Consider the following 16,171-nt stretch of genomic DNA (forward strand, 5'->3'; position numbering starts at 1 on the left):
CCACGAGCAGTCAGCAAACTTTGGGGAAATTGGGCAGACGTCTGGCCGGAGCCAGGCCGGTTAGTTCAGTTGGTTAGAGCGTGGTGCTAATAACGCCAAGGTCGCGGGTTCGATCCCCGTACGGGCCAACGTCTTTTGTTCTCTGTTAGCTCGTCTCTGCTCTTCTCTCAAAGCGACGGGTGGTGTCACGTAAACCCCTGCAGACCAAACCCTAGGTGGATGTGGCCGAAATAGCTCAGTTGGGAGAGCGTTAGACTGAAGATCTAAAGGTCCCTGGTCCCTGGTTTCGGCAGATGCAGCTTTCTTTTGGTCGAGGGTGGCCAGTGACCAAAACTCACTGGGATACAACCCCTCGCTCTGACTGGTTCCCCCTAGCCGCAACACTATCTACCTCCAGGTCAGCTGTCAAAGAGGCGCTCGTGGTTCCATGGTGTAACGGTTAGCACTCTGGACTTTGAATCCAGCGATCCGAGTTCAAATCTCGGTGGAACCTACGTGCCTTCTTGCGGCAGATAAAAACAAAAAAGGCTCAACTTTATTTTTGTTGCTGGTGAGCCGTAAGCCACTTCTTCTTTGCTTTCCTCTGAGCAGCGGCCTCTCTCGTCAAGGTTCCATGGTGTAATGGTTAGCACTCTGGACTCTGAATCCAGCGATCCGAGTTCAAATCTCGGTGGGACATGCTTTTGCCACGAATGTGCGCAGGGCCCGTTCTGAGAAATTCTTTTGACAGCAGTGGGCCCCAAAGGCTCACGCAACTGCGAGGGTACGTTTCGCACCGCAAAAAGCGCAGTCTGTCTCCTTGGGGACGTGCGCGTAAAAGGGCAGGAGCCCTTTGGAGAATGCGGGCATCGATCCCGCTACCTCTCGCATGCTAAGCGAGCGCTCTACCATTTGAGCTAATTCCCCTGGCCGCAGAAGGCAGAATCTTCTCCCTGTTAGGTCTACCACCATTATTGAATCCATTCAAAGGCCCACTTTCATTCCTTTGCCTTTGACCTTGTCTCGAGGTGTGTCATTTCTTCCATTGCAGTTAATTTTTTCTTTCTTTTGTTGTTGCTATTTGTCTTCTTTGCTTTTGGTTATTATGATCGCCGCCAACTTGTTTGTTTTTAGACTCATTTCTTCTAATGCTTGCTTGTTTCATTCAGTGTTTTTAATCTTGTTTTTTGGGCTTTCTTGTTGTTGTTGCTTTATTACAAACGATCCACTTGGCTTTCACAAGATTGTGATCCTGTATCAGAAGTGACTGTTGCGGTCAAGTAAGTCTGCACCCCTGAGGACCGTAACAGGGTGAGTAGAGCAGGGCAGAAACAAGTTTCTCAGAAATCGAGGTGCTTTTTGCCACAAGCGCAGACTTCCGGATGCTCCCTGCATTCAAAGCCACGTGAAGAGCGTCGCTCGAGGACAGGCGGCGGTGCGCCAGCTGCGTGAGCGTGGCTCGTTGGTCTAGGGGTATGATTCTCGCTTTGGGTGCGAGAGGTCCCGGGTTCAAATCCCGGACGAGCCCGTGGTCAGGCTTGGTCCTGAAGCTTTTCTGCCTGCTAAGGGGCCCACGAGCAGTCAGCAAACTTTGGGGAAATTGGGCAGACGTCTGGCCGGAGCCAGGCCGGTTAGCTCAGTTGGTTAGAGCGTGGTGCTAATAACGCCAAGGTCGCGGGTTCGATCCCCGTACGGGCCAACGTCTTTTGTTCTCTGTTAGCTCGTCTCTGCTCTTCTCTCAAAGCGACGGGTGGTGTCACGTAAACCCCTGCAGACCAAACCCTAGGGGGATGTGGCCGAAATAGCTCAGTTGGGAGAGCGTTAGACTGAAGATCTAAAGGTCCCTGGTTCAATCCCTGGTTTCGGCAGATGCAGCTTTCTTTTGGTCGAGGGTGGCCAGTGACCAAAACTCACTGGGATACAACCCCTCTCTCTGACTGGTTCCCCCTAGCCGCAACACTATCTACCTCCAGGTCAGCTGTCAAAGAGGCGCTCGTGGTTCCATGGTGTAACGGTTAGCACTCTGGACTTTGAATCCAGCGATCCGAGTTCAAATCTCGGTGGAACCTACGTGCCTTCTTGCGGCAGATAAAAACAAAAAAGGCTCAACTTTATTTTTGTTGCTGGTGAGCCGTAAGCCACTTCTTCTTTGCTTTCCTCTGAGCAGCGGCCTCTCTCGTCAAGGTTCCATGGTGTAATGGTTAAAAGGGCAGGAGCCCTTTGGAGAATGCGGGCATCGATCCCGCTACCTCTCGCATGCTAAGCGAGCGCTCTACCATTTGAGCTAATTCCCCTGGCCGCAGAAGGCAGAATCTTCTCCCTGTTAGGTCCACCACCATTATTGAATCCATTCAAAGGCCCACTTTCATTCCTTTGCCTTTGACCTTGTCTCGAGGTGTGTCATTTCTTCCATTGCAGTTAATTTTTTCTTTCTTTTGTTGTTGCTATTTGTCTTCTTTGCTTTTGGTTATTATGATCGCCGCCAACTTGTTTGTTTTTAGACTCATTTCTTCTAATGCTTGCTTGTTTCATTCAGTGTTTTTAATGTTGTTTTTTGGGCTTTCTTGTTGTTGTTGCTTTATTACAAACGATCCACTTGGCTTTCACAAGATTGTGATCCTGTATCAGAAGTGACTGTTGCGGTCAAGTAAGTCTGCACCCCTGAGGACCGTAACAGGGTGAGTAGAGCAGGGCAGAAACAAGTTTCTCAGAAATCGAGGTGCTTTTTGCCACAAGCGCAGACTTCCGGATGCTCCCTGCATTCAAAGCCACGTGAAGAGCGTCGCTCGAGGACAGGCGGCGGTGCGCCAGCTGCGTGAGCGTGGCTCGTTGGTCTAGGGGTATGATTCTCGCTTTGGGTGCGAGAGGTCCCGGGTTCAAATCCCGGACGAGCCCGTGGTCAGGCTTGGTCCTGAAGCTTTTCTGCCTGCTAAGGGGCCCACGAGCAGTCAGCAAACTTTGGGGAAATTGGGCAGACGTCTGGCCGGAGCCAGGCCGGTTAGCTCAGTTGGTTAGAGCGTGGTGCTAATAACGCCAAGGTCGCGGGTTCGATCCCCGTACGGGCCAACGTCTTTTGTTCTCTGTTAGCTCGTCTCTGCTCTTCTCTCAAAGCGACGGGTGGTGTCACTAAAACCCCTGCAGACCAAACCCTAGGTGGATGTGGCCGAAATAGCTCAGTTGGGAGAGCGTTAGACTGAAGATCTAAAGGTCCCTGGTTCAATCCCGGGTTTCGGCAGATGCAGCTATCTTTTGTCTTTTGGTCGAGGGTGGCCAGTGACCAAAACTCACTGGGATACAACCCCTCGCTCTGACTGGTTCCCCCTAGCCGCAACACTATCTACCTCCAGGTCAGCTGTCAAAGAGGCGCTCGTGGTTCCATGGTGTAACGGTAAGCACTCTGGACTTTGAATCCAGCGATCCGAGTTCAAATCTCGGTGGAACCTACGTGCCTTCTTGCGGCAGATAAAAACAAAAAAGGCTCAACTTTATTTTTGTTGCTGGTGAGCCGTAAGCCACTTCTTCTTTGCTTTCCTCTGAGCAGCGGCCTCTCTCGTCAAGGTTCCATGGTGTAATGGTTAAAAGGGCAGGAGCCCTTTGGAGAATGCAGGCATCGATCCCGCTACCTCTCGCATGCTAAGCGAGCGCTCTACCATTTGAGCTAATTCCCCTGGCCGCAGAAGGCAGAATCTTCTCCCTGTTAGGTCCACCACCATTATTGAATCCATTCAAAGGCCCACTTTCATTCCTTTGCCTTTGACCTTGTCTCGAGGTGTGTCATTTCTTCCATTGCAGTTAATTTTTTCTTTCTTTTGTTGTTGCTATTTGTCTTCTTTGCTTTTGGTTATTATGATCGCCGCCAACTTGTTTGTTTTTAGACTCATTTCTTCTAATGCTTGCTTGTTTCATTCAGTGTTTTTAATGTTGTTTTTTGGGCTTTCTTGTTGTTGTTGCTTTATTACAAACGATCCACTTGGCTTTCACAAGATTGTGATCCTGTATCAGAAGTGACTGTTGCGGTCAAGTAAGTCTGCACCCCTGAGGACCGTAACAGGGTGAGTAGAGCAGGGCAGAAACAAGTTTCTCAGAAATCGAGGTGCTTTTTGCCACAAGCGCAGACTTCCGGATGCTCCCTGCATTCAAAGCCACGTGAAGAGCGTCGCTCGAGGACAGGCGGCGGTGCGCCAGCTGCGTGAGCGTGGCTCGTTGGTCTAGGGGTATGATTCTCGCTTTGGGTGCGAGAGGTCCCGGGTTCAAATCCCGGACGAGCCCGTGGTCAGGCTTGGTCCTGAAGCTTTTCTGCCTGCTAAGGGGCCCACGAGCAGTCAGCAAACTTTGGGGAAATTGGGCAGACGTCTGGCCGGAGCCAGGCCGGTTAGCTCAGTTGGTTAGAGCGTGGTGCTAATAACGCCAAGGTTGCGGGTTCGATCCCCGTACGGGCCAACGTCTTTTGTTCTCTGTTAGCTCGTCTCTGCTCTTCTCTCAAAGCGACGGGTGGTGTCACGTAAACCCCTGCAGACCAAACCCTAGGTGGATGTGGCCGAAATAGCTCAGTTGGGAGAGCGTTAGACTGAAGATCTAAAGGTCCCTGGTTCAATCCCGGGTTTCGGCAGATGCAGCTTTCTTTTGTCTTTTGGTCGAGGGTGGCCAGTGACCAAAACTCACTGGGATACAACCCCTCGCTCTGACTGGTTCCCCCTAGCCGCAACACTATCTACCTCCAGGTCAGCTGTCAAAGAGGCGCTCGTGGTTCCATGGTGTAACGGTAAGCACTCTGGACTTTGAATCCAGCGATCCGAGTTCAAATCTCGGTGGAACCTACGTGCCTTCTTGCGGCAGATAAAAACAAAAAAGGCTCAAATTTATTTTTGTTGCTGGTGAGCCGTAAGCGACTTCTTCTTTGCTTTCCTCTGAGCAGCGGCCTCCCTTGTCAAGGTTCCATGGTGTAATGGTTAGCGCTCTGGACTCTGAATCCAGCGATCCGAGTTCAAATCTCGGTGGGACCTGCTTTTGCCACGAATGTGCGCAGGGCCCGTTCTGAGAAATTCTTTTGACAGCAGTGGGCCCCAAAGGCTCACGCAACTGCGAGGGTACGTTTCGCACCGCAAAAAGCGCAGTCTGTCTCCTTGGGGACGTGCGCGTAAAAGGGCAGGAGCCCTTTGGAGAATGCGGGCATCGATCCCGCTACCTCTCGCATGCTAAGCGAGCGCTCTACCATTTAAGCTAATTCCCCTGGCCGCAGAAGGCAGAATCTTCTCCCTGTTAGGTCCACCACCATTATTGAATCCATTCAAAGGCCCACTTTCATTCCTTTGCCTTTGACCTTGTCTCGAGGTGTGTCATTTCTTCCATTGCAGTTAATTTTTTCTTTCTTTTGCTGTTGCTATTTGTCTTCTTTGCTTTTGGTTATTATGATCGCCGCCAACTTGTTTGTTTTTAGACTCATTTCTTCTAATGCTTGCTTGTTTCATTCAGTGTTTTTAATGTTGTTTTTTGGGCTTTCTTGTTGTTGTTGCTTTATTACAAACGATCCACTTGGCTTTCACAAGATTGTGATCCTGTATCAGAAGTGACTGTTGCGGTCAAGTAAGTCTGCACCCCTGAGGACCGTAACAGGGTGAGTAGAGCAGGGCAGAAACAAGTTTCTCAGAAATCGAGGTGCTTTTTGCCACAAGCGCAGACTTCCGGATGCTCCCTGCATTCAAAGCCACGTGAAGAGCGTCGCTCGAGGGCAGGTGGCGGTGCGCCAGCTGCGTGAGCGTGGCTCGTTGGTCTAGGGGTATGATTCTCGCTTTGGGTGCGAGAGGTCCCGGGTTCAAATCCCGGACGAGCCCGTGGTCAGGCTTGGTCCTGAAGCTTTTCTGCCTGCTAAGGGGCCCACGAGCAGTCAGCAAACTTTGGGGAAATTGGGCAGACGTCTGGCCGGAGACAGGCCGGTTAGCTCAGTTGGTTAGAGCGTGGTGCTAATAACGCCAAGGTCGCGGGTTCGATCCCCGTACGGGCCAACGTCTTTTGTTCTCTGTTAGCTCGTCTCTGCTCTTCTCTCAAAGCGACGGGTTGTGTCACGTAAACCCCTGCAGACCAAACCCTAGGTGGATGTGGCCGAAATAGCTCAGTTGGGAGAGCGTTAGACTGAAGATCTAAAGGTCCCTGGTTCAATCCCGGGTTTCGGCAGATGCAGCTTTCTTTTGGTCGAGGGTGGCCAGTGACCAAAACTCACTGGGATACAACCCCTCGCTCTGACTGGTTCCCCCTAGCCGCAACACTATCTACCGCCAGGTCAGCTGTCAAAGAGGTGCTCATGGTGTAACGGTTAGCACTCTGGACTTTGAATCCAGCGATCCGAGTTCAAATCTCGGTGGAACCTACGTGCCTTCTTGCGGCAGATAAAAACAAAAAAGGCTCAACTTTTGTTGCTGGTGAGCCGTAAGCCACTTCTTCTTTGCTTTCCTCTGAGCAGCGGCCTCTCTTGTCAAGGTTCCATGGTGTAATGGTTAGCACTCTGGACTCTGAATCCAGCGATCCGAGTTCAAATCTCGGTGGGACCTGCTTTTGCCACGAATGTGCGCAGGGCCCGTTCTGAGAAATTGTTTTGACAGCAGTGGGCCCCAAAGGCTCACGCAACTGCGAGGGTACGTTTCGCACCGCAAAAAGCGCAGTCTGTCTCCTTGGGGACGTGCGCGTAAAAGGGCAGGAGCCCTTTGGAGAATGCGGGCATCGATCCCGCTACCTCTCGCATGCTAAGCGAGCGCTCTACCATTTGAGCTAATTCCCCTGGCCGCAGAAGGCAGAATCTTCTCCCTGTTAGGTCCACCACCATTATTGAATCCATTCAAAGGCCCACTTTCATTCCTTTGCCTTTGACCTTGTCTCGAGGTGTGTCATTTCTTCCATTGCAGTTAATTTTTTCTTTCTTTTGTTGTTGCTATTTGTCTTCTTTGCTTTTGGTTATTATGATCGCCGCCAACTTGTTTGTTTTTAGACTCATTTCTTCTAATGCTTGCTTGTTTCATTCAGTGTTTTTAATGTTGTTTTTTGGGCTTTCTTGTTGTTGTTGCTTTATTACAAACGATCCACTTGGCTTTCACAAGATTGTGATCCTGTATCAGAAGTGACTGTTGCGGTCAAGTAAGTCTGCACCCCTGAGGACCGTAACAGGGTGAGTAGAGCAGGGCAGAAACAAGTTTCTCAGAAATCGAGGTGCTTTTTGCCACAAGCGCAGACTTCCGGATGCTCCCTGCATTCAAAGCCACGCGAAGAGCGTCGCTCGAGGGCAGGCGGCGGTGCGCCAGCTGCGTGAGCGTGGCTCGTTGGTCTAGGGGTATGATTCTCGCTTTGGGTGCGAGAGGTCCCGGGTTCAAATCCCGGACGAGCCCGTGGTCAGGCTTGGTCCTGAAGCTTTTCTGCCTGCTAAGGGGCCCACGAGCAGTCAGCAAACTTTGGGGAAATTGGGCAGACCTCTGGCCGGAGCCAGGCCGGTTAGCTCAGTTGGTTAGAGCGTGGTGCTAATAACGCCAAGGTCGTGGGTTCGATCCCCGTACAGGCCAACGTCTTTTGTTCTCTGTTAGCTCGTCTCTGCTCTTCTCTCAAAGCGACGGGTGGTGTCACGTAAACCCCTGCAGACCAAACCCTAGGGAAATGTGGCCGAAATAGCTCAGTTGGGAGAGCGTTAGACTGAAGATCTAAAGGTCCCTGGTTCAATCCCGGGTTTCGGCAGATGCAGCTTTCTTTTGGTCGAGGGTGGCCAGTGACCAAAGCTCACTGGGATACAACCCCTCGCTCTGACTGGTTCCCCCTAGCCGCAACACTATCTACGTCCAGGTCAGCTGTCAAAGAGGCGCTCGTGGTTCCATGGTGTAACGGTTAGCACTCTGGACTTTGAATCCAGCGATCCGAGTTCAAATCTCCGTGGAACCTACGTGCCTTCTTGTGGCAGATAAAAACAAAAAAGGCTCAACTTTATTTTTGTTGCTGGTGAGCCGTAAGCCACTTCTTCTTTGCTTTCCTCTGAGCAGCGGCCTCTCTCGTCAAGGTTCCGTGGTGTAATGGTTAGCACTCTGGACTCTGAATCCAGCGATCCGAGTTCAAATCTCGGTGGGACCTGCTTTTGCCACGAATGTGCGCAGGGCCCGTTCTGAGAAATTCTTTTGACAGCAGTGGGCCCCAAAGGCTCACGCAACTGCGAGGGTACGTTTTGCACCGCAAAAAGCGCAGTCTGTCTCCTTGGGGACGTGCGCGTAAAAGGGCAGGAGCCCTTTGGAGAATGCGGGCATCGATCCCGCTACCTCTCGCATGCTAAGCGAGCGCTCTACCATTTGAGCTAATTCCCCTGGCCGCAGAAGGCAGAATCTTCTCCCTGTTAGGTCCACCACCATTATTGAATCCATTCAAAGGCCCACTTTCATTCCTTTGCCTTTGACCTTGTCTCGAGGTGTGTCATTTCTTCCATTGCAGTTAATTTTTTCTTTCTTTTGTTGTTGCTATTTGTCTTCTTTGCTTTTGGTTATTATGATCGCCGCCAACTTGTTTGTTTTTAGACTCATTTCTTCTAATGCTTGCTTGTTTCATTCAGTGTTTTTAATGTTGTTTTTTGGGCTTTCTTGTTGTTGTTGCTTTATTACAAACGATCCACTTGGCTTTCACAAGATTGTGATCCTGTATCAGAAGTGACTGTTGCGGTCAAGTAAGTCTGCACCCCTGAGGACCGTAACAGGGTGAGTAGAGCAGGGCAGAAACAAGTTTCTCAGAAATCGAGGTGCTTTTTGCCACAAGCGCAGACTTCCGGATGCTCCCTGCATTCAAAGCCACGTGAAGAGCGTCGCTCGAGGGCAGGCGGCGGTGCGCCAGCTGCGTGAGCGTGGCTCGTTGGTCTAGGGGTATGATTCTCGCTTTGGGTGCGAGAGGTCCCGGGTTCAAATCCCGGACGAGCCCGTGGTCAGGCTTGGTCCTGAAGCTTTTCTGCCTGCTAAGGGGCCCACGAGCAGTCAGCAAACTTTGGGGAAATTGGGCAGACGTCTGGCCGGAGCCAGGCCGGTTAGCTCAGTTGGTTAGAGCGTGGTGCTAATAACGCCAAGGTCGCGGGTTCGATCCCCGTACGGGCCAACGTCTTTTGTTCTCTGTTAGCTCGTCTCTGCTCTTCTCTCAAAGCGACGGGTGGTGTCACGTAAACCCCTGCAGACCACACCCTAGGGGGATGTGGCCGAAATAGCTCAGTTGGGAGAGCGTTAGACTGAAGATCTAAAGGTCCCTGGTTCAATCCCGGGTTTCGGCAGATGCAGCTTTCTTTTGGTCGAGGGTGGCCAGTGACCAAAACTCACTGGGATACAACCCCTCTCTCTGACTGGTTCCCCCTAGCCGCAACACTATCTACCTCCAGGTCAGCTGTCATAGAGGCGCTCGTGGTTCCATGGTGTAACGGTTAGCACTCTGGACTTTGAATCCAGCGATCCGAGTTCAAATCTCGGTGGAACCTACGTGCCTTCTTGCGGCAGATAAAAACAAAAAAGGCTCAACTTTATTTTTGTTGCTGGTGAGCCGTAAGCGACTTCTTATTTGCTTTCCTCTGAGCAGCGGCCTCTCTCGTCAAGGTTCCATGGTGTAATGGTTAGCACTCTGGACTCTGAATCCAGCGATCCGAGTTCAAATCTCGGTGGGACCTCCTTTTGCCACGAATGTGCGCAGGGCCCGTTCTGAGAAATTCTTTTGACAGCAGTGGGCCCCAAAGGCTCACGCAACTGCGAGGGTACGTTTCCCACCGCAAAAAGCGCAGTCTGTCTCCTTGGGGACGTGCGCGTAAAAGGGCAGGAGCCCTTTGGAGAATGCGGGCATCGATCCCGCTACATCTCGCTTGCGCCTACTGCATCCCACCGATTGAGCCAAAGTAAGCCCAAAGTAAGCCCACATGAGCCAATCGCGTTTCTTTCCTGGGCTTACTTTTGACCAATCACGTTTCTCTCCTGGGCTTACTTTTGACCAATCACGTTTCTCTCCTGGGCTTACTTTTGACCAATCACGTTTCTCTCCTGGGCTTACTTTTGACCAATCGCGTTTCTCTCTGGGGCTTACTTTTGATCAATCGGGTTTCTCTCTGGGGCTTACTTTTGACCAATCGCGTTTCTCTCCCGTGGCTCACTTTTGACCAATCGCTGCGACCGTTTATTATTGTCATCGATCTTTGCAATAGGTAAGGCTAAGGTGTACTTCATTTTTAAATATAATTTAATATCGTTATTTGTTCATAAATAGTGTGTATTTTTGGAAAATAGAACGTGCCAATGCATGTATATCACACGTTTTCTGAAGTATTTGCGAACCTGTAACTTTTTAAATGATAAATACATAACAAAACATGTCGCTACTGATCAGATAGGTTAAAATCATCGACAGTCCTAATTAGCCTACATTACTATGTGTGTATTGTGTGCGAAGAAAAGAATACTAATATTAAAATATTTATTTACTTATATATGTAGAGAGACAGAGAGCTGGGTAACTTACTTACTGCAACTGTAATGACTGTAAGTTAATTCGTTACTAATTCCAAGTTACAAGACAAATTGTAGTTAGTTATTTAAACCATTAACAGTTACATTACACATTTTAGGTAATATAAGTTAGTCAGACTACTTTTACGTTACTTTTAGATTACTTTTGACCTAACTTGTTTATCACATTGATTTAAACAGGGTAATCTTGAAAAAAAGAATAAGAAAATAGATTGTATTTGTTGTTATTAACAACACTAAGTGCATTTAACACATGTTTGTGAAATAACTGCAGGGAGTTAAATAAAAAACTACTAATTAATTAAACCATAAAAATAATAAATTAAAGTAAATCATTTTAAAATCAATTAAAAATGCACAAAAATGATATATATTCTTTTTGTTTACCTGCATGTCTTGTGACCATAACCTCATCAGAGGACCAATGAACATGAAAATGTGATAATTATTAAAATATTCAATTTAAGTATGTTAATTAAATATATTAGTTAAAATGTGTGCATGATAATGTGTTTGAAAGACAAAAGCCTTTGTTGAAGGTGGTTAAAAATATCTACAGTGTGATATTTCAAATAAAAATAAATGTGTTTATCAGTAGTTGATGCAATGTTGAAACACTTTATGCAAACCTGAAATGATTTTTGTAAATCAGTGGTCAAATGCTGTATCTCCACCTGACTAGTGACTGGTCTTTGTGTGAGTGTCCACAAAACTGGAAGACTTTTTTTTATGAATATAAGCAGTAGGCTGTTTTAGAAAAGAAATTTAAAAGATCAAAAAGAGGAATTAGGAAGTATATATCAGTTAGGAATAATTTAATGTCATTGTGTAAATAAAATAAAATAAAATCATATAATGCATAAAAAAAGTAACTTTAGTCTGATTCGGAATATTTTAAAATATATATATTTTTTAATCTAAATACAGGTACTTAATTTTTGGATTCTGATTATGTAATTCAGATGAAATAACATGTAATCAGTTACTACCCAGCTCTGCTTATATATATTACTTATATTTGGTAATAATACTAGTGACCTCCTCCGAGCCTAGAATTATTACTAGAAGGAAATTTCAGACTTCATATTTGACTTTACATATGTTTGTACATATATCAGATTCCTGTCCATGTTTATTACCACAGTAATATGGTTTACATGTAGCTTGTTAAATTATCATTACACACTTAACATACAGGTATCTTTCAGTTTGCTAGAGGTAATAGTCTCTTTCTGATCTTCATTACAGAAAATGTACGCTTACCCCTTTTTTCGCCGCCAATCGGCAACATCGTGCCGGCTCCTCATGGCGCCATCGGAGGAGGCGAAGCGCCTTGAAAATATGGAGTCGGGAAGGGCCAAACCCAAGGAGCAGGTGCTGGCAGAGTCCCGTTCTTTTGTCAGCACAAACGGTGGAGACCCCAGTGACCAGTTTTTAGTACTGGCTCACTGCAAACTTCAGTTTGGGAAGTACCAGGGCCAGAGATTTAGATGGCTCCTGGAAAACTCTCTGGGGTACGCAGTGTATTTGGTGCTCAGCATTTCCAAGGAGACAGCGCAGACAACCCCCCTGTCCGAAAATAAACAGCTCTTCCTACAGTACACTTCTCATATCAGAGAGATGGCTGAAGAAGTGGAGAAGTATGAGAGGAAGCAGGAAATGCAAGCAGAAGCCCGAGCATCTGGAGACCAGGGCTGCTTGATGGTGGAGTTTGGTGACTTCCAGGGCCGGTCCATGAAGGAAGTTTATGAGGACCAAAGCAAGGAGGCCCAAGCCCTCATCAGGTACCTGGTTAAGGCCGATGCCAGGCCAAACACCAACATGGCCATTTTCAAGACATATGTCCTGAAAAGGCAGGCTTCTGCTGTGGGCACCAGTGTACGTCCTGCACGTCCACCTGCAACCTCCAGTGCCTCTGTACCTCCAGCCGCAGCCTCCAGTACCTCTGCACCTCCACCTGCAGCCATCCGAACTGGTGTACAGCGGACCGCCACTGTGAAAGCGCTGTTGGCGCATGGCAAACATTTGTCTCCTTCACAGCTGGCGAAAAAACTCGTGTCACCAGTTAAACACTGTGAGTAGGAGTGTGAATATTACATTTTCCCTACAGAAATTGTACACGTATTCATTTATTGTTATGGCAAACCTGTCCACTTGCTGTTTCCAGATCCATTAGTGCAGTCTACTTTACCTTCTCCAGCAGCAGAAACTTTGGCCCGAAGACAGCTTTTCGCTACAGGTACGTAAGCACCACCTTACATACACTTGTCTCTGTGTATTGGTCACAGTAATAGTTGTAACATTTGTGCTCCAGGCACTTCCGTTTCCACTGCTGAAGATGATGATGAGGAGCTGGTATTTGCTGCATCACAATGTGAAGCACAGCTGAATACAGGTGTGGCATATGACACCAATACAAATGTTATAAGAATGTTTTGTGAAAACACAATGGGAAGCATTAAAAATAAAAATCAAAATTTTTTAATATTTTTGTTTACAATACAGAATTATGTCACATCATGCCTCAAGTGGGATTTCTTCAAAAGGTTAAGGATGTCCAAAGGTGTCAGTGTATTTATTTGCGTTTCTAAACTTATCCGTTGTTAAACAATCACTAGATAACTTTCTCACACTGCTTGCTATTCTCACTCACTCACTCACTCTTTAGCTCCCCCTGAGCAGACAGGATGGTGGAGAGTCATTGTTCTTATGATGAGAAGAACAGTTTTTCCTTATTGTATATGTGTGCATGCTTCATGTCTGTGCGCATCATTACTGAATTCATCACACCTCATTTTCCTTACTTAATCACAACAGATTCTCATTCTCAAAGAACTGTACTAATTCCATTTTTCTTACATCAATAAAGTGTACGCTGTGTTCTTTGCTTCTTAACACTAGTACCATTTTCTTCACTGTTATGCCTAAATATAAGCATAACGATTATTAACACTCCTCCAAAATTACTGCTTCGTAGGCTGCTTGTGGGCTGCTTTTCTGGCGTAGTACTATCAAATCCAACGGTCATACTTATATTGTTTTTGTTACTGTTTACTCAGAGGCCTGTGCCGGTCCGTCTCCATTGGCGGAAACAGCAAAAACACCAGATCCTCCACATCATCAGCCACCAGCTGAGCTCCCAGGCCACTGGAAAGATCATCTTCCACCTTTCCAGCATGAGTGGATCCGGAACACACTATTTAAGGCCAACCCACGAACCGGCAAGCCAGAACTAGTGTCCCAGCTGAAGCTTTGGTGGTATCCTCCTCAGCCCCCTTTAATTAACAGTCAGCCACCCGCCTCACCAGACCTCTTCTTCTGTCGGCCCCTTTTCTTGTGGATGCCGCTGAAGATGTGGTTATTTCCTCTTGTCTGTGTTCGCCCAGACTGTGGTAAGCACAGGCTAACAGCAGCAGGACTTTACCGCACCGTGCGCAAGGTTTTGGACATCGACGGGTGGTATGACCTTGCCACTGAGTATCTGGAGTGCAAAGGCTGCAAAAAGAAGTATCCTGCCTGGTCTGAGGACATCTTAGGGCAGCTGGATATGGGCCACCGCAGTCAGTTTCCAGCTTTGCTGACATACAGGTAATTCATGACAATCATTCATTATTAGGCACTTTTATCTGTGTTTTTTTTCTACAACCAAAGCATTTTCATGATTATATTGTTGTTTCCTTAGATACTCATGTGACAACCGGGTGCTGAGGATGATGAGGGAGAGGACACTGGGCAACAGTGTGACTCAGCTGTACAAGAAGCTGACGGAACAGCACAGTGAGGCATGGACACAGCGTGTTCTGCAGTACCTGACTGCCTGCGAACCGTTCACAAGGTCCTCCCTTGTGCAGCCTCCTGTATTTGCTGAGCCTCCCCTTTTACCTGCCCTGCCTAAGCCTAAGTGGCTCTTAGCCGTGTACGCCAAGGATGTTCTGTGGCGACTGCATGAGGTCAAAGCCAAAATAACATCTGTCCGCGGCTCTGTTCTCAAGATGGACTCCACTAAAAAGGTATCACAGTCCTGTTTATATCCAGAAATTTGCCAGATATGGATATATGTGCATACACAATGAATACAGTTTTGTCACCCTTTTATTTTTCCCAATAGGTCACAAAGAAACTTGCAGGTGCTGCTTCAGGTACAGCTGCCTGGTGTACAAATGTGGGGAATGAACACGGCCAAGTCCTCGTATCTGTGCTTACAGCCGCCGAGGGACATGGACTGGACCACATGGCAGCTGGCCTGATGAAGCGCTACCGGGACGCAGGAGAGGCAGCCCCAAAAGTGATGTACGTGGACAGAGATTGCTGCAGTCAGCATGGCCAGTGTCAGGTGAAGATGATGTTCTCGGAGTGGGTCGAGCTTGAAGTGCACCTCGACATCTGGCATTTCATGCGGCGATTTGCTGCAGGTGTCACGACAGAGGCTCATCCACTCTACGGGATCTTCATGGCCCGTCTGTCCACGTGCATCTTTCAGTGGGATCCAGAGGATGTGGCTGCACTTCGCAGTGCAAAGGAGGGTGAGCTGGCGGCAAAGAGGACTGGCCACATCTCAGAAAGGGCGGTCAGTGCTCGCATTACCCGGAGAGAGTTGGCACTGCACTGCCGGAGGAGGACCAGGGGGGTGGAGGAGACCACCAGATTGATCGGGTCACTGATTGATCTGTTCGACAGTGCGGACGGGAAGGACACTCTGGGAGTTCCTCTGCTGAATCACGAACGGATCCAGCAGATATGGAAGGAACAGCGGAAGCACGTTCCGTGTATCCAAGACCCAGAGAACTTTCCGCTGTACATGAAGAAGGGGACACTGAAGAAGGGCGGTGTGGAGCTGTGCTGCTACAGGTGTGCCCGTGGCTCTACCTCCTTGGAGTCTTTCCACCTCCACCTAAACCGTTTTATTCCAGGTATTACATACATACGGATTACAATTTTTTTTGTCAAAAATATAAGCACTATAACTGCTTCCATTACTTTAAAGTAATGTCACATGAATAAATGTCACACTCTACAGTAATACTACAGTTCTTTTCTGATGTCATAAGCATTAACAAAGCTGTATTGCCTGACAAGTCACTAGTAACTATAATTTTTAATGTAATTTAAATTGCGATTACTCACATTCAAAAGTTGTTTATATAATATATGTGTAATATATGTATTTATTATGTATAAATAAAAACACACACATACAGTATATATTTTGAAAATAATTACATGTATATATTTATTATTCATATAATTTATATTATATATAAATATATTTAATATATATACATATATTTTTCTTAAATATATACATGCATGTGTTGTGTAATTGTATTGTAATTATGTAACTCTATTACATGTAACCAGTTACCTCATAGCACCTCATGTGAAGTACAAAACTTTTTTGTTTATTTAATTTTTAGGAACCAGTGCCAGTGATGCGCATTTTCAAGCGTATCTCCTTGAGGGCTTGATGCGTTGGAATGATGACCGGATGGAAGACGCCATAAAAGGAGCATCCTCCATCCGGACATATGGCTGTGCCATGAGGGAGGCTGTGGACCGGCTTAGCCAAGCTGTCTTCGGGAAGCCCTGGGATGAGCGCTATCGCCCTCCTGGAGCATATACAGGCAAGAAATTCATTAATTCATGTTTTTGTTTTTTTTATAGATCATTTGAATTATTTTTGCAAAACAAAA

At 47.4% G+C, this 16,171-nt stretch overlaps 36 non-coding genes across 36 annotated transcripts; 31 read left to right on the plus strand and 5 right to left on the minus strand.

Moving 5' to 3' along the window:
• Positions 1–54: 54 nt before the first annotated feature.
• On the plus strand, positions 55–128 carry trnai-aau (transfer RNA isoleucine (anticodon AAU)). The gene has a single exon. It is a non-coding gene; the product is annotated as a tRNA-Ile (tRNA).
• A 293-nt stretch (positions 129–421) lies between these two features.
• Positions 422–493, plus strand: trnaq-uug (transfer RNA glutamine (anticodon UUG)). Its single transcript has one exon. It is a non-coding gene; the product is annotated as a tRNA-Gln (tRNA).
• Positions 494–607: 114 nt separating this feature from the next.
• On the plus strand, positions 608–679 carry trnaq-cug (transfer RNA glutamine (anticodon CUG)). Its single transcript has one exon. It is a non-coding gene; the product is annotated as a tRNA-Gln (tRNA).
• A 154-nt stretch (positions 680–833) lies between these two features.
• trnaa-agc (transfer RNA alanine (anticodon AGC)) lies at positions 834–906 on the minus strand. Its single transcript has one exon. It is a non-coding gene; the product is annotated as a tRNA-Ala (tRNA).
• Positions 907–1,435: 529 nt separating this feature from the next.
• trnap-ugg (transfer RNA proline (anticodon UGG)) lies at positions 1,436–1,507 on the plus strand. Its single transcript has one exon. It is a non-coding gene; the product is annotated as a tRNA-Pro (tRNA).
• A 97-nt stretch (positions 1,508–1,604) lies between these two features.
• Positions 1,605–1,678, plus strand: trnai-aau (transfer RNA isoleucine (anticodon AAU)). The gene has a single exon. It is a non-coding gene; the product is annotated as a tRNA-Ile (tRNA).
• Positions 1,679–1,774: 96 nt separating this feature from the next.
• trnaf-gaa (transfer RNA phenylalanine (anticodon GAA)) lies at positions 1,775–1,847 on the plus strand. The gene has a single exon. It is a non-coding gene; the product is annotated as a tRNA-Phe (tRNA).
• A 129-nt stretch (positions 1,848–1,976) lies between these two features.
• trnaq-uug (transfer RNA glutamine (anticodon UUG)) lies at positions 1,977–2,048 on the plus strand. Its single transcript has one exon. It is a non-coding gene; the product is annotated as a tRNA-Gln (tRNA).
• A 152-nt stretch (positions 2,049–2,200) lies between these two features.
• On the minus strand, positions 2,201–2,273 carry trnaa-agc (transfer RNA alanine (anticodon AGC)). Its single transcript has one exon. It is a non-coding gene; the product is annotated as a tRNA-Ala (tRNA).
• Positions 2,274–2,802: 529 nt separating this feature from the next.
• Positions 2,803–2,874, plus strand: trnap-ugg (transfer RNA proline (anticodon UGG)). Its single transcript has one exon. It is a non-coding gene; the product is annotated as a tRNA-Pro (tRNA).
• Positions 2,875–2,971: 97 nt separating this feature from the next.
• trnai-aau (transfer RNA isoleucine (anticodon AAU)) lies at positions 2,972–3,045 on the plus strand. Its single transcript has one exon. It is a non-coding gene; the product is annotated as a tRNA-Ile (tRNA).
• A 96-nt stretch (positions 3,046–3,141) lies between these two features.
• On the plus strand, positions 3,142–3,214 carry trnaf-gaa (transfer RNA phenylalanine (anticodon GAA)). Its single transcript has one exon. It is a non-coding gene; the product is annotated as a tRNA-Phe (tRNA).
• A 136-nt stretch (positions 3,215–3,350) lies between these two features.
• trnaq-uug (transfer RNA glutamine (anticodon UUG)) lies at positions 3,351–3,422 on the plus strand. The gene has a single exon. It is a non-coding gene; the product is annotated as a tRNA-Gln (tRNA).
• A 754-nt stretch (positions 3,423–4,176) lies between these two features.
• trnap-ugg (transfer RNA proline (anticodon UGG)) lies at positions 4,177–4,248 on the plus strand. The gene has a single exon. It is a non-coding gene; the product is annotated as a tRNA-Pro (tRNA).
• A 97-nt stretch (positions 4,249–4,345) lies between these two features.
• Positions 4,346–4,419, plus strand: trnai-aau (transfer RNA isoleucine (anticodon AAU)). Its single transcript has one exon. It is a non-coding gene; the product is annotated as a tRNA-Ile (tRNA).
• Positions 4,420–4,515: 96 nt separating this feature from the next.
• trnaf-gaa (transfer RNA phenylalanine (anticodon GAA)) lies at positions 4,516–4,588 on the plus strand. The gene has a single exon. It is a non-coding gene; the product is annotated as a tRNA-Phe (tRNA).
• A 136-nt stretch (positions 4,589–4,724) lies between these two features.
• trnaq-uug (transfer RNA glutamine (anticodon UUG)) lies at positions 4,725–4,796 on the plus strand. Its single transcript has one exon. It is a non-coding gene; the product is annotated as a tRNA-Gln (tRNA).
• Positions 4,797–4,910: 114 nt separating this feature from the next.
• On the plus strand, positions 4,911–4,982 carry trnaq-cug (transfer RNA glutamine (anticodon CUG)). Its single transcript has one exon. It is a non-coding gene; the product is annotated as a tRNA-Gln (tRNA).
• Positions 4,983–5,136: 154 nt separating this feature from the next.
• On the minus strand, positions 5,137–5,209 carry trnaa-agc (transfer RNA alanine (anticodon AGC)). Its single transcript has one exon. It is a non-coding gene; the product is annotated as a tRNA-Ala (tRNA).
• Positions 5,210–5,738: 529 nt separating this feature from the next.
• trnap-ugg (transfer RNA proline (anticodon UGG)) lies at positions 5,739–5,810 on the plus strand. The gene has a single exon. It is a non-coding gene; the product is annotated as a tRNA-Pro (tRNA).
• A 97-nt stretch (positions 5,811–5,907) lies between these two features.
• Positions 5,908–5,981, plus strand: trnai-aau (transfer RNA isoleucine (anticodon AAU)). The gene has a single exon. It is a non-coding gene; the product is annotated as a tRNA-Ile (tRNA).
• Positions 5,982–6,077: 96 nt separating this feature from the next.
• Positions 6,078–6,150, plus strand: trnaf-gaa (transfer RNA phenylalanine (anticodon GAA)). The gene has a single exon. It is a non-coding gene; the product is annotated as a tRNA-Phe (tRNA).
• Positions 6,151–6,270: 120 nt separating this feature from the next.
• On the plus strand, positions 6,271–6,343 carry trnaq-uug (transfer RNA glutamine (anticodon UUG)). The gene has a single exon. It is a non-coding gene; the product is annotated as a tRNA-Gln (tRNA).
• A 109-nt stretch (positions 6,344–6,452) lies between these two features.
• Positions 6,453–6,524, plus strand: trnaq-cug (transfer RNA glutamine (anticodon CUG)). The gene has a single exon. It is a non-coding gene; the product is annotated as a tRNA-Gln (tRNA).
• A 154-nt stretch (positions 6,525–6,678) lies between these two features.
• Positions 6,679–6,751, minus strand: trnaa-agc (transfer RNA alanine (anticodon AGC)). Its single transcript has one exon. It is a non-coding gene; the product is annotated as a tRNA-Ala (tRNA).
• A 529-nt stretch (positions 6,752–7,280) lies between these two features.
• On the plus strand, positions 7,281–7,352 carry trnap-ugg (transfer RNA proline (anticodon UGG)). The gene has a single exon. It is a non-coding gene; the product is annotated as a tRNA-Pro (tRNA).
• Positions 7,353–7,449: 97 nt separating this feature from the next.
• Positions 7,450–7,523, plus strand: trnai-aau (transfer RNA isoleucine (anticodon AAU)). Its single transcript has one exon. It is a non-coding gene; the product is annotated as a tRNA-Ile (tRNA).
• Positions 7,524–7,619: 96 nt separating this feature from the next.
• trnaf-gaa (transfer RNA phenylalanine (anticodon GAA)) lies at positions 7,620–7,692 on the plus strand. Its single transcript has one exon. It is a non-coding gene; the product is annotated as a tRNA-Phe (tRNA).
• Positions 7,693–7,821: 129 nt separating this feature from the next.
• Positions 7,822–7,893, plus strand: trnaq-uug (transfer RNA glutamine (anticodon UUG)). The gene has a single exon. It is a non-coding gene; the product is annotated as a tRNA-Gln (tRNA).
• A 114-nt stretch (positions 7,894–8,007) lies between these two features.
• Positions 8,008–8,079, plus strand: trnaq-cug (transfer RNA glutamine (anticodon CUG)). Its single transcript has one exon. It is a non-coding gene; the product is annotated as a tRNA-Gln (tRNA).
• Positions 8,080–8,233: 154 nt separating this feature from the next.
• On the minus strand, positions 8,234–8,306 carry trnaa-agc (transfer RNA alanine (anticodon AGC)). Its single transcript has one exon. It is a non-coding gene; the product is annotated as a tRNA-Ala (tRNA).
• Positions 8,307–8,835: 529 nt separating this feature from the next.
• Positions 8,836–8,907, plus strand: trnap-ugg (transfer RNA proline (anticodon UGG)). Its single transcript has one exon. It is a non-coding gene; the product is annotated as a tRNA-Pro (tRNA).
• A 97-nt stretch (positions 8,908–9,004) lies between these two features.
• Positions 9,005–9,078, plus strand: trnai-aau (transfer RNA isoleucine (anticodon AAU)). The gene has a single exon. It is a non-coding gene; the product is annotated as a tRNA-Ile (tRNA).
• Positions 9,079–9,174: 96 nt separating this feature from the next.
• trnaf-gaa (transfer RNA phenylalanine (anticodon GAA)) lies at positions 9,175–9,247 on the plus strand. The gene has a single exon. It is a non-coding gene; the product is annotated as a tRNA-Phe (tRNA).
• A 129-nt stretch (positions 9,248–9,376) lies between these two features.
• Positions 9,377–9,448, plus strand: trnaq-uug (transfer RNA glutamine (anticodon UUG)). Its single transcript has one exon. It is a non-coding gene; the product is annotated as a tRNA-Gln (tRNA).
• Positions 9,449–9,562: 114 nt separating this feature from the next.
• trnaq-cug (transfer RNA glutamine (anticodon CUG)) lies at positions 9,563–9,634 on the plus strand. The gene has a single exon. It is a non-coding gene; the product is annotated as a tRNA-Gln (tRNA).
• The last annotated feature ends 6,537 nt before the right edge of the window (positions 9,635–16,171 follow it).

Source organism: Garra rufa, unplaced genomic scaffold (genome assembly GCF_049309525.1).
Source record: "Garra rufa unplaced genomic scaffold, GarRuf1.0 hap1_unplaced_001, whole genome shotgun sequence".
Classification (NCBI taxonomy): Eukaryota; Metazoa; Chordata; class Actinopteri; order Cypriniformes; family Cyprinidae; genus Garra; species Garra rufa.